Source organism: Leuciscus leuciscus (genome assembly GCF_965113295.1).
Source record: "Leuciscus leuciscus genome assembly, chromosome: 6".
Classification (NCBI taxonomy): Eukaryota; Metazoa; Chordata; class Actinopteri; order Cypriniformes; family Leuciscidae; genus Leuciscus; species Leuciscus leuciscus.
The window spans coordinates 26,519,165-26,534,163 of NC_138730.1; the positions used below are offsets into that span (position 1 = coordinate 26,519,165).

General features: G+C 37.4%; 1 protein-coding gene across 1 annotated transcript in view; it reads right to left on the minus strand.

Moving 5' to 3' along the window:
• glis1a (GLIS family zinc finger 1a) overlaps positions 1 to 14,428 on the minus strand; it is a 33,827-nt gene extending 19,399 nt beyond the window's left edge. Inside the window, exons 1-2 of the mRNA XM_082172005.1 lie at positions 14,161 to 14,428; positions 23 to 126 (exon numbers count right to left, since the gene is read on the minus strand). The gene's annotated coding sequence lies outside the window, so the exon portion shown is untranslated. The remainder of the gene's footprint in view (positions 1 to 22; positions 127 to 14,160) is intronic.
• Positions 14,429 to 14,999: the final 571 nt, after the last annotated feature.

Sequence of the window (14,999 nt, forward strand, 5' to 3'; positions counted from 1 at the left end):
ATCAAGTGTGTTCGTGGAAGACCTCAAGAGGAACTGGTGCATGTTGAAGCGGAGTTTGGTGGTTCCATCTTCTAAACTGGTACAGAATGCAAAGCGCTGTTCAGCCCTTTCACCAGTCACTATTTACTACAAAGGGAAAACAATTATAGGATAATAATTATAATTAATATAATAATTACAATTATAAGGTGAACAAGAAAAGAACACATCCTCATACTATACAGTTCAAAGTTTTTTTTTAAAGAAATTACTACTTTTATTAAGCAAAGATGCACAGAATGTATCAAAAGTGACCATAAGAAGGATCATGTGACACTGAAGACTGGAGTAATGATGCTGACAATTTAGTCTTCCCATCACAGTGATACATTACATTTTAAAACATATTCAAATAGAAAAGTATTATTTTAAACTATTATTTTTTATAGTACTTTTAATCAAATAAATGCATCCTTGATGAGCATAAGAGACTTCTTTCAAACATTAAAAAAAATCTTACAAATCTTATTTGCAAATCATAAATGATTAAATGTAAGATATGCAAAAAGATATTATACATAATTCTGATGAGCCCAACTTAGTAACAAAATTTACATATTTGAGTAATGATAATACTGTACTACTTGTCTTATCAAAAGCTGGATTATGCTGTGCTCACAATGATAGAGTCTTCAGCCATTCATTTCCAGTAGGTGTTCCTGCTTGGTCTCACATAGTAAAAAGAAAATAAACCATTTTTCATTGTGAATCTCAGTCAGTGTGAACTTCCTTTTAAACATAGTCTTAAAGGGATAGTTCACCCAAAAATGAAAATTCTGTCAGTAATTACTCACCTTCATGTTGTTCCAACCCCGAAAGACTTTCGTTCATTTTCAGAACACAAATTAAGATATTTTTGATTAAATCTGAGAGCTGGATCACTCCTCCATAAGCTTCTATGTAATTGAAACCATAAGTTTATCAAATGACGAGAATACTTTTTGTGCGCAAAAACAAACAAAAATAACGACTTTATTCAACTATTCATTTTCTTCTGTGTGGGCCTCAGAGTGAGTTCACGTAGTGTAACAGCGCAGCGCTTCTGGGTTGTACATCAGAACGTAGGCTCACTATTGGCCAGCATCACACGCATCCACACACACGACCAGCGTCGAGCCTACGTTCTGACATACAACCTAGAAGCACTGCTCTGTTACCCTAAGTGAACTCACCAGAGACCCACATAGAAGAAAATGAATAGTTGAATTATTTACTAACTTTCTGCGCTGGCAAGTTTCAATAACATAGAAGCCTATGGAGGAGTGAGACAGCTCTCAGATTTAATCAAAAATATCTTCATTTGTGTTCCAAAGATGAATGAAAGTCTAACGGGGTTGGAACAACATGAGGGTGGGTAATTACTGACAGAATTTTCATTTTTGGGTGAACTAACCCTTTAACTGCAAGAATGCCTTTGTTATGGCAGCTCATCTTAATGGATGATACCAACTCGCCAAGCTCCACAGGGCAGGGGTGACATACACGACCACTGAGGTCAGAATCACTGCACATGGCAGAATGCATTAGTAGCCAATATGGTTAAAATAAAAAAACAACTCTGTCAGTCCTCTCATGCATTGGTCATGGTGTTTGTTTTGCTTTTCTTTGGGTGTGCAGGTTGTTCAGACACACTGGCCCAGTAAAGAGAAACAGTGACACATTTGTACCCTGACAGGTTGGTTGGAACCTCTGGCAGTAGAAGATACAGAGATCTGGTACCAAATGCAGAGATTCTAATGTACCACATCCCTCAGCTAACGAGAAGCAGGCCTGGAACAGTGGGGAATGGTCTTCAAAAGGTCTCTCCTGTCCAACAGTCGAACTACTGTGCTGAGTTCATGCACGCTTTAACACGCCGCACACATTCGCTTAAGTGATCCAGTGATGTGCTGCCATAATTGGGCTGGCAAGAGGATTTTAAGGTAAAATGAGTCCTCATGGGCGCTGCCCCACGCTACTGCTTTGACTAAACACATAAAAATTACTGAAAATTCTCACATCCCAAATTCTATTAATACTATATTGTAAATGAGTATAAACATTTAGGTACAATATCATAAGTTTATCAATTACTCTTGCAAAAAGTTCTCACTTTTTTTTAAAAGTCAGTTTAAGTTTACAACCATGCTGCCTTACAGAATGCGTCATTTAAATGGAAACATTCAGCAATGGGTCACAGTGGTTTTCTCTTGCAGAATAAGTGGCGAGGAATCTAATTAGCTAAATATAATGATGACTAAATGTCTGGCAGACTATCATAAATATATTATACTTACTAAAACTCCGATAACCACAACACAGAACTACATCTCAGAATTGTAATTTATGACAAACAAAATAAAGGCACACAAATTAATGAAAAATAAATAAAAGTAGACACTTCTTTAGCAAAATTGTTGTAGATTTCCATGGTTCATTGCAAAAATGTGGTCAGTTACCCACAGAAAATAAAGAAAACAAATGCGCATAATATTTGTAATGATTACTTCAATAAGCTCATTGTTTCTGCCTAAAATGAATACATGACGTCTGAGTGATTTGTATATGTACATTTCTGAAATACATTACTTAGTCACCTCTGGTAAAAGATCATTAAAATGTAATGTAGACATGCATTTTCAGTAAAGCTGCTTTTGAATATGTATTGTGAAAAGCGCTATACAAATGTGATTTGAATAATAAAATAATAAATCTCTACATACTCATGAGGACACACAAGTTACATCACAGCATGACTAATGGATTGATTCAGTGTAATTGGCCTAATAAGATTCCCTGAACCCACGGTATCTTCACCTTTTGCACTCAATGAACCTTTTTATCAGACTGTTAAAAGTAGTGCTTCACTAATGCGTTGTTGTCCATTACGCTTTCATCCCTAAAGAGCTCAATGGAGAAACATCATATGTCACTCTGTTCAGACTTTACCAGAGGTCTTTAAAATTCCTTCCAACCAAGTGTTAGGAGGATGAAATTAAACACCTCAGCTAAATTCAATTTTCAAGACATTCAATGGTATTTAAAGGAACTTTGTACCATTCACTATATAATATTTTATTAACAAACATTTTAAGAATGATGCTGAATGAAATAACCTGCTAAATAATTAAAAAAATAAGGTTTAAGTTTTAAAGGAAATTTCTAATTGGAACAAATTCATAAGACTGAGAACCATATGATTTAATTTAAGGAATTCTTTCTTTTTAATATAACCACAGATTGCTAAACACAGCTGTGTAATCTGACTGGGAAATGAATACTTATTTAGTCTTCATTTTCAGAGCACTTCTATGCTAGAACAAACATTATGATCGTATATAAAATGTGCCATGGCACGACAGATTCATTAGACAAATGAAAATAATGTTTTCATATGCTTTCATTCTTTTTTTATTATGCGGTATAATGTGTAAACTGTGGGACAAACTTGTGGCTGGCTGGCATGTTTATTGTCTACAGAACGGCTATGAAAAATGACTTAAACGAATCTGCTTTGTAATTGCTCTTATTTATTAGTTCGCAGCAGGTGCCAGGCAGCTGTTAACTGAACAGAGGGAAAAGACATAATTAACTGTGATGTTAAGGTTAAGAAAGTATTGTGTCATTTTCAACTCTGCCACTTTCAGCAAGCGAGACATCTTTGAAGTGAATTCAAAGACATGATTCCAGCTAAACTATCAGCACTAGCTCTATGAGACATGTGGCCTGGCCTTGAAGGGAGGAATAATATCACTTACCAAATTTACATTTACGTGTATAACAGATGCTTTCATTCAAAGAGACTTACAAATGAGAAACATCACAAGCAGTACTAATTTATTATACAAGAGCCAACAATACTTGGTAAGTTTGGTAAGTTTCAATATATATTTCAAGAATAAGCTAGCCTGGAAATCCAGACCTAAATCTGAAAGATTAATGGTCTGGCATCGACTAATGAAAATAAAAAGCCAAGTCTAACTCGTTCATTGTAGCATCCAAAGCTGTTTCAAACAACTGGTGTTCATCCACAGCCATCTTGCAATGTTTACTAATGACTTCGTCACTGCGCTGTCATCATCTGTTTAGCTCGCCTCTGGCCCGCCTATATCAAACAACCCGATGTGATTGGTGCAGCTCGGACAAGGGCATATTTAATGAGCATCCTTACTCGACGCCAGAGTAAACTCGCTGAGCAAATTCAACTTGTGCTCTCGCGAGAACTCTGGATTTCCACGGTAAGAATAAGCAAGAGTAATACTGAAGCTAGAGCAAAAAAATATATTTAAACAAAAATTTATTAATAATAGGATTTTGTTTTTACTACAATAGCAAATGAACAATTCTCACCTGAGAAGCAAAGGAGTGCAGTTTAAACTCCTCACTAGCAAGTTACTAATCCAGTACCACATAAATGCAATTCAAGATACTAGAGAGACAAAGGAGAAACTGCTTTTTAAATGTACTGTATCTTCATACACATCCAACCAAAGTTATCACCGTAATTAACACTGAAAATGTTATATCAATGCATAATAAAGTAATAAAGAACTAGTAATATAATAATATTAGGGCCAAAAAGAACTGCCTTTCTATGTTCCTCTAATTCAGTATTTACTTAGTGTTATGTTCTCTATTCTATGAAAAAAGTGAAACTGAAAAGAAAAACCATTTATTATACGTCAACTTGCAAGTATTCATTATGTGAATTTTTTCAATGACTATGTTTAGTCTGCTGTGACAAAATCCAGACAGTTATTTTATTCTATATAAAATATCACTTTCTCATCCAAACCCCTGAAATCGGTCATAATGCTCTTACAAGTGGAAATTGCCATCATTAAATATTATTTGTAAAGTCAAGTTGGTTATGTCAGTTCATGTATGTTTTTTCGTTACTTTTCATTTTTTTCTTGCATTAAAGTGGAAGAGAGACGACTGGCGCTTGAACTGGCGCTACAGCGATCTGTCACTTCACATTAAGAGCGTCAAAACACCATTTATTGTTTGAATTTCGTAATAAAATGGACAGAATTTGAAAGCTCAGACTTTGTTTCTTATCACAAGTAACAAAGCACAAAGCTTTTTGTGATTATTGGAAGGAAGGGGCCCTACAAATAATGTTTGGTGTAGGGAAAAACTGCAGACTTGGCAACCTTGGCTTGAACAGGTGATTCAACAGGGATTTCTCATTCCCGCAGATATTGTGCTCACACCCAAAGTGAGCTTAAACAGTCAAATACACACAAAATGTCAAAATGCTGGTCTTGGCAAGTATTCACGTAAACACAGTCAGTTATGTTTTAAGTGAATGTAAAAACAGCTGAGAAAGAAAACGCATGTGTAACAGTATAATGGATCTGTGCGTCAGGTCTTAAAGTGACAGCAGCCTAATATGCAGTACCTGCTACCAAATTATGAGATAATATAAAAAATATCTATATGGCATTTTTCCACATGGTATCGATGTCAAAATTGTGGCCAGTGAAAATGCTGAGTGGATAGTAACTTTGAAAAACCACTAGTCACGGTGGCTGCCTGGCTGGTGAGCAAAAAAAATAGTCAAGCCAGTGCTGTAAAATTCATTTATCACATTCAACATAAAAGTTGGTGTTTATATAACGTGTGCGTGTGTGTGCGTGTGTGTGATATATACACTCACCTAAAGGATTATTAGGAACACCTGTTCAATTTCTCATTAATGCAATTATCTAATCAACCAATCACATGGCAGTTGCTTCAATACATTTAGGGGTGTGGTCCTGGTCAAGACAATCTCCTGAACTCCAAACTGAATGTCAGAATGGGAAAGAAAGGTGATTTAAGCAATTTTGAGCGTGGCATGGTTGTTGGTGCCAGACGGGCCGGTCTGAGTATTTCACAATCTGCTCAGTTACTGGGATTTTCACGCACAACCATTTCTAGGGTTTACAAAGAATGGTGTGAAAAGGGAAAAACATCCCGTATGCGGCAGTCCTCTGGGCGAAAATGCCTTGTTGATGCTAGAGGTCAGAGGAGAATGGGCCGACTGATTCAAGCTGATAGAAGAGCAACTTTGACTGAAATAACCACTCGTTACAACCGAGGTATGCAGCAAAGCATTTGTGAAGCCACAACACGCACAACCTTGAGGCAGATGGGCTACAACAGCAGAAGACCCCACCGGGTACCACTCATCTCCACTACAAATAGGAAAAAGAGGCTACAATTTGCACGAGCTCACCAAAATTGGACAGTTGAAGACTGGAAAAATGTTGCCTGGTCTGATGAGTCTCGATTTCTGTTGAGACATTCAGATGGTAGAGTCAGAATTTGGCGTAAACAGAATGAGAACATGGATCCATCATGCCTTGGTACCACTGTGCAGGCTGGTGGTGGTGGTGTAATGGTGTGGGGGATGTTTTCTTGGCACACTTTAGGCCCCTTAGGCCTACCTGAGCATTGTTTCTGACCATGTCCATCCCTTTATGACCACCATGTACCCATCCTCTGATGGCTACTTCCAGCAGGATAATGCACCATGTCACAAAGCTCGAATCATTTCAAATTGGTTTCTTGAACATGACAATGCGTTCACTGTACTAAAATGGCCCCCACATATATATATATATATACACACACTCACCTAAAGGATTATTAGGAACACCATACTAATACTGTGTTTGACCCCCTTTCGCCTTCAGAACTGCCTTAATTCTATGTGGCATTGATTCAACAAGGTGCTGAAAGCATTCTTTAGAAATGTTGGCCCATATTGATAGGATAGCATCTTGCAGTTGATGGAGATTTGTGGGATGCACATCCAGGGCACGAAGCTCCCGTTCCACCACATCCCAAAGATGCTCTATTGGGTTGAGATCTGGTGACTGTGGGGGCCATTTTAGTACAGTGAACTCATTGTCATGTTCAAGAAACCAATTTGAAATGATTCGAGCTTTGTGACATGGTGCATTATCCTGCTGGAAGTAGCCATCAGAGGATGGGTACATGGTGGTCATAAAGGGATGGACATGGTCAGAAACAATGCTCAGGTAGGCCGTGGCATTTAAACGATGCCCAATTGGCACTAAGGGGCCTAAAGTGTGCCAAGAAAACATTCCCCACACCATTACACCACCACCACTAGCCTGCACAGTGGTAACAAGGCATGATGGATCCATGTTCTCATTCTGTTTACGCCAAATTCTGACTCTGAATGTCTCAACAGAAATCGAGACTCATCAGACCAGGCAACATTTTTCCAGTCTTCAACTGTCCAATTTTGGTGAGCTCGTGCAAATTGTAGCCTCTTTTTCCTATTTGTAGTGGAGATGAGTGGTACCCGGTGGGGTCTTCTGCTGTTGTAGCCCATCCGCCTCAAGGTTGTGCGTGTTGTGGCTTCACAAATGCTTTGCTGCATACCTCGGTTGTAACGAGTGGTTATTTCAGTCAAAGTTGCTCTTCTATCAGCTTGAATCAGTCGGCCCATTCTCCTCTGACCTCTAGCATCAACAAGGCATTTTCGCCCACAGGACTGCCGCATACGGGATGTTTTTCCCTTTTCACACCATTCTTTGTAAACCCTAGAAATGGTTGTGCGTGAAAATCCCAGTAACTGAGCAGATTGTGAAATACTCAGACCGGCCCGTCTGGCACCAACAACCATGCCACGCTCAAAATTGCTTAAATCACCTTTCTTTCCCATTCTGACATTCAGTTTGGAGTTCAGGAGATTGTCTTGACCAGGACCACACCCCTAAATGTATTGAAACAACTGCCATGTGATTGGTTGATTAGATAATTGCATTAATGAGAAATTGAACAGGTGTTCCTAATAATCCTTCAGGTGAGTGTATATATAAATAGAAGGCCATATTGTGGCGCCAGGACGTAACATTTTTCTTTGTATAGTGATGGAAGATGTCTGGATACGAGGACTAAAGGGATACTTCAGGATTTAGCATTAAGCTTTGTATTAGTAGAAAACCTGAAATATTTTCGAATTACCGTGCTTTCCACCCTCATATCCCCCTGAGACGAGAGATTTATGTATTTTTTGTCTGGAAAAAATCCTCTGATGACGCAAAAATCGTCATTTTGCGTCAGAGGATTTTTTTGGCCAGAGGCTAAAGACTACAGCCAGTAGGAGGGGCTGTCCCACAGGTTTTCAACCCGCCCATAGGGTGGGATCTCACTCACAGAATGTACACAGTGTCAGCCGTCTTTATTTGGAAGCTAAGCTAGCAGGCTCTTGTTCTGTGGAGAAAGCTGAGTAGTAGGAGAAAGCTGAATAGTAGGGGCTCTTTTATCCTCTTTTTCCCGGACATGTCCGGCCGTCGAGATCGTCCAAAATGTCCGGGATTCGGCTTTTGCTTTCTGCAGTCGCCATTCATTGTTTACATGCACACCTTTTGTTTCAATCAAACAATTCATTCCGATTGGTGAATCTGAATGTAGTGTTTACATGAACGCTAAACAAGTGATCGGTTGATGTGCGTTTTAACATTGCTAAGAACATTCCCGCTCCTCCGTGAGAGATACGAGACCGGTGCGTCTCGCTCATCAGTAATCACGCCACCAGCCTCGCCCTGCTCGCCACAGTAAACATAATGAATGGCGACTGTAGAACGCAATAGCCGAATCCCGGACATTTTGGGCGATCTCGAAATCCCAGGCAAACTCGTCACGGAGACTTACTAGTAGCCTAGCCTTGTTGTTTTCAACTGCGCTCTCTTACCGGTACATTTACATTTTACATTTAGTCATTTAGCAGACGCTTTTATCCAAAGCGACTTACAAATTAGGACTAAATTAAGCGAGTCATCATGAAGAGGCAAAAACAACAACAACGCAAGAAGTGCTCAAAATACGAAGTTCAGGTACTATTCAGAGTAGCATAAGCCTGATAAGTGATGTTTCAAGGGAAAGGAAGTGTTTTTTTTTTATTTTATTTTTTTATAAGGTTAAGGTGCTCACGGAAGAGATGGGTTTTCAGCTGTCTTTTGAATGTTGTCAGGGATTCTGCATTCCGGATGAGGGTGGGGAGAGCGTTCCACCAGCATGGAACTGTGAATGAGAATGTTCTGGAAAGTGATTTTGTGGCTTTCTGTGATGGAACCACGAGACGTCGCTCGTTGACCGATCGTAAGTGTCTGGTAGGGATGTAGACTCGTAGGAGTGAGTGAAAGTAGGAGGGAGCTGAGCCTGTGATAGATCTGTAAGCAAGCGTCAATGCCTTGAACTTGATGCGAGCAGCGAGAGGTAGCCAGTGTAGAGAGATGAACAGAGGAGTGACGTGGGCCCTCTTGGGCTCGTTGAAGACAAGACGAGCTGCAGCATTCTGGATCATCTGTAGGGGTTTGGTTGCACATGCTGGAAGTCCAGCCAGAAGAGCATTGCAGTAGTCAAGCCTAGAGATGACCAGGGCCTGGACGAGAAGTTGTGTTGCAAGCTCAGTTAGGAAGGGCCTGATCTTCCTGATGTTGTGCAGTGCAAACCTGCATGATCGAGCTGAAGGTCGATCGAAATGTGATCTGTGAAGGTCGATTGAAATGTGATCTGTGAAGGTCAGCTGGTCATCAAACGTTACTCCAAGATTTCTGACCGACCTTGATGGGGTGATTAATGATGACTGTAGCTGGATGATGATGATGATACCGGAATGATGATACCGGTAGGCGTGGCTTGGGAGTGGCCTCCTAGGACAGCGAAACAAGTGCACTCTGGGAGTTAACAAAACTATCCACATAAGCCAAAAACACATTTTCTGGCTTTTCTCAGTCTAGAAAGCTCCAAATTCAAAAATAATGTCACATTTCTTCTACATAAATGACCTATTTTAAATACACATTCATCTTTCCAGAGGTGAAGTATCCCTTTAACAATATAAAGAACAATATAAAAGGATCCTGGCGTCTCACATTACGACTTATTAAAGCACTGACGAAAGGACGCATCACTGAAGAACTAGAGCCGACCGCACAGCCACCTCGTCAGTCCAAACATATACAAGCAAGTGCAAATCTGTGAGAAAAACTCAGCTGAACTCTAAAGCTAGGAAATTCCACTGAAATGACAGTGGTTGAATCCAAACCACCAGACATGGACAGAGCTTCTCTACTGAATACGGTGGGCGGACAGTACGTGGAGCCAGTACTTACACACTCCACACATCTGCCACGTTAAGGAGACGAGACATCTTTAAATTACATGCGGCTAATTGTTTGTGACTTGTATTCCATATTTCAATAAAACTATTCTGGTTCTGGTTGAGTTAATGTCTATGATTATGGATTTACTAAATTAAATGTTTAAATGAGGAGTAACTTGAGACTTGAAGAGCAACAAACAAATGAAAAATGATTTAATGTCAAGCAATACTCTGGATGAAATATAAATTAAGCTCCATCAATTTGCATTTTTGGTATAATGTTGATTTTACCAACAAAAAACAATGTTAGAATGAAAAGGAAAATGCAACCAAATAGGATGAGCTGAAACAGTAATCGAATGAGGAATATAGGAAAAATATATAGGAATGGAATTGATTGGATCGTTGTAATTTGATAATTGCTGCAATCATTTCATGTGAGTGACAAGTTGCTAGAGAGAAAGAAGTGAAACTCATCTGGCCTTTGGACAATGTTCTTGATTGAAAGATTTTGATTAAAGATGTTTTGATTAAATATTACCGACAGATATATAAAAATATTGATGTGCGTGGATAAATCACTCATAATAAACACGGCAACGTTCCATAAAAATAAGAACTGTTAGTAATTGTTATTCCTTTGTAACTTAAAAAAATTCTAATTAAAATCGAGGTTATGGTGAGGTAATTACATTGGAAGTACACTATAAAAATATGCTGTTAAATTTATGGTTAAAATAATAATAATAATAATTCAGCTGTGGTTGCCTGAAATTTATACTTATATTTATATAATTTGATTAAATACAGTTATATCAATTTAGTAATACAACAGAAAAAAAAAAAATCACAACAGAGTTCATCATAAGTGGCCTGTCCATAAAACAAGGCCAATTCTTGTAAACAGATGGTGCAAGACAAAGAACAATAAGGGACAAACACGACACCAAAATAATGCAATAAACATTAACCAAATAACAGAAAATGTAACAAAACACCCTTATTTATCCATTACTGATAACTAAATATGAAAAAAAAAACGAATATATATATAAAAAATATAACAACACAACACAGTGTCAAACAGGGATATCTGGGATTTTTTTTCCCCATACAGTGATTCATACAGTACTTATTTACTAGGCAAAATCATCAATTTTACATTCTGTGATGCTTGATCATATGAAATAGGTTTTTACTGTAGCAATTTACTGCAGGTTTTCCTTTTCTCGCTAAAAATGAAAACTATTTTTTAAAGTGGGAATAAGACTGATTTTTGGATATACTTGCATATACAGTATGTCTCATATAGCTCCAGTATTAACAGTAGCCCTGTACGCCTCAGTAAAAACTCCTCAGCCATATAAAAGAAAATTCCCATCCTGTATTTCCAATCAGGTTTCCAAACCTCAGCTCCTTTAAATTTTCTGAGTGTAAATAAATCTTTGAAATGTAAACCTCTCTCGAGGATGTAGAGAAAGAAAAATGCATAAAAAGACAAATCTGAGTTTCACCTATAAAACACACCACACAAATAAAACTGCGTTCAGAAGTGCAACGTTTTGGGGCTTGTTGCAGTGAAAATATCTGATGATCCCCCACAGTGTTCTTGTTGGTCTCAGATCACATTACCCAGCATTCCATAACAGTTTATGGAATCTTGGCTTTTAGGCATGATGGCCCAATATGTGAGGTCGGTTCTTTTTAAACGGTTAAAGCCACAGTCAACGGGAAACTTAAAGTCATATTTTACTGTCCCTGTCAACACGATCATCATCACATTCAATTAACTTTAAGAGCATACTAAAACCACAGTAATACAAATAGCATGAGTGCTATAATGCTTTCAAGACATCTACATGGACATGAAAATAGATTTGACACTCACTGAAGCGTTTGTTTAAATGAACTTTTTGGAGTATTAAATGGCCAATAAAAATAACTTGTCACTGTAGGGATTTACAGCACTGCAACAATACTGGCAACATATAATGGAGCACCACAAAATCGTCACAGAGAATCAAAAGACACTGTGAATCAGTGTGTTCAGCATATTACAAAAATTTAACATGGCAGCAACAAGGGTTGTGAAGAAGAGCCAGTCGTCCACAAGTCCTGCACTATATAAAAATCACAAGAGTTTGAACTGAGGTGCCTGTTGCTGGATATTTCTTGTTACAGCACAATATAATTTTATCAGATAAACTGCAACTGTGCACCCAGACAAGTTTACAAGTCTACAACGCTGTGTTCAAGTCAAGACTAAAGTCTTTAGTCTAAGTCAGCTCAAGTCTTATGCATTTCAAGGCCAAAACTAAGTGATGGCTCAAGTCTTACTCTTTTTTTCACGAGATTCAAATATCTTTAGGTACGTTTTCTCTGTGCTGTAGGGGCATTTTACAAACTCTCTCACAGGACGATAAATGTAATGTATTTAAAAACAGTAGTAGTAAGTAATTTACTGTACATGTATGTATTTGGCATATATTTTATCCAAAGTGGCTTAAATTGCATTCAAGATCGCTATACAAGATATAATTCCCAAGGGATCGAACCCATGACCGTGGCGTTGTTGCTAGTACCACAGGTTTGAGTATTTCACTTCACTCACTGTTGGTAAGTCTCTAATTTGGAGAAACTTGACTTGTCTGACTGAAGTCTCTGCTATCACACTATGTCTGAGCAGTTAACCATCACATCTTACAAAACTCTTAAAATCCACTCTAAATACTAAATAAGTAAATAAGTATATAACTAAATAAGTACATAAACAAATATATATTTACTATAAATAATAAACAGCAAAAAAGAAAAAATAAGTAAAAATTGTACCTAAATTTAGATCAACTTCAACTAGACCACAAACATATAGAGGCTGAAAAACAAACCCAATCCATTCACATATTTGATGACATTGGGGACTTTTAAATGAGAAAGACAGCATTTACAGCCCATGATTGTATTTTAATAACTGCATTATTAATAAAGTTTTTATGAGAAGAACTTTTTCCAGCTCCTGGTAAATGTAGAACCTTTAGCTTTCCATTTATGTCTATCTTTATTGCACACGATGCAAGTAAAATTATCCTCTGCTTGACAGTTACAATGCGAGACTATGAATTGGATTTCACTGTAAACACATCAATTTGTTCAATTTCTGGCCAACTTTTTTATAGTTAAACACAAACTTAACTGTTGCTGCTCCAGCAATAGTGCAGGAAAACCAAGTTTTCTTTCATTCTATTCTTTCATGAAAAGTGGTAATTTCCTAAAATGTCTAACATACAGAAAAACGCCTGAATCAATCCATCATCATAAGAGTCAGACTTATGTATAATGCTTATGCTTATAATAAAAAAAAATGTAAACGACCAATTTACAGAGGATTTAGACAAACAAACATTGTAATTCTTCATAAACTTTAATTCTAAATATTTATCCAAACTGAACCCCTAAGACGGACAAGGACTAGTAGGATGAATTCAAATCCTCATAAAAAATATAATGTATTACACAAAAAGGAAAAGGGCTAAAATAGCGTTTTGGTCAGTGAGAAACAAAAGCTCTTGAAAGAGACAGAAAAGTCTATAACCTAAACCATTTCATCATGCATTTAACATTTCACCCGAAACAAAATAGCCATGGGCAGCAGATGAAGATTGCAGCAGTTTTTTCATTATGTGCTAAATTCAAAACAGCCATAGGCTTCAACTGGATATCAAAATATGCTCATCATAATAACCTTACCCTTTTTATTTCCCCATAGATAAATACCTCTCTCTTTTCAATGATTTTAAGAAAATCTTAGGGTCAAAGGAACTAGGGTTAGAGATCATTTCAAAAAATTAAAACTGTCATTTGCTCACCCACGTTACAAACGTGACATCTTTCATTTTTGGGTGAACCATCCCTTTTATAGTTTCTTGAAGTCTTAACATAAAAACTTTACTTCATAAATTATCTGTAATATGACCTAGCGAAATCAAGTTTGTGTTTAGTAAGAAAGATATTACCTTGTTGTGAGTGGTTTCCAGGACCTACAACCAAGCCTTTCATAATCATAATCACGTGCATTATTTTACAGGATCGAGTTTCATGTTTATCTAAAAATAAGGAAAAGAAGAAAAGAAAAACACGTTTTGCAAGTAGACACCACACCAAAGAGCATGCTCGTCTTCAGTATGTGTTACAGCAAACATATTAACATGAAACAAAACGATTAACTGAAAGCAAGTTCAGAGGTAGCTTAGTGTTGTTTTCATGCACGGTGGTAAAACTACAGTGAACTTACCCGTCGAATCACTGTTGGTCCACTGCTGCAGAAACAACACTAGTGTGTAAGACTCATCCATCCTTCCCTCGAGAGTGAAGACCAAACCCATAACCTTGCATTTGTTTCATCTCTTCCTCTAAAAAAGCGGCTGAAAGTGAAACATAATCGCCTTCTCGTTCTTAAAGCGTGTAAACCGGTAATATAATCTACCTGACACAACTAATAGAGACAGTCAAACATCATTCGAGGGATATCGGCGTTATGGTCTATAAAAGCGTAATACTGATTTTACGGAACATACTTCTGCTGGCGACTCATATGCACTTACGAACTACGAAACAAGAAAGTCTTTTAAACAAGAAATTATTTCTTTAAATCCATATTTATCCCAGATGACGTTTAAGGAATCACTATGGAAACATGTCATTAGTGTTATGTTACAAATTAACTTGTGGAGATATATATTAAAAAAAATCTAGAAGTCTCCCTGCATGGAAGTTTATATAATATTCAGTGATAAAACCCAATTATAATGAACTACATTACACTAAACACTTAAATGTAATACTAAATATAATT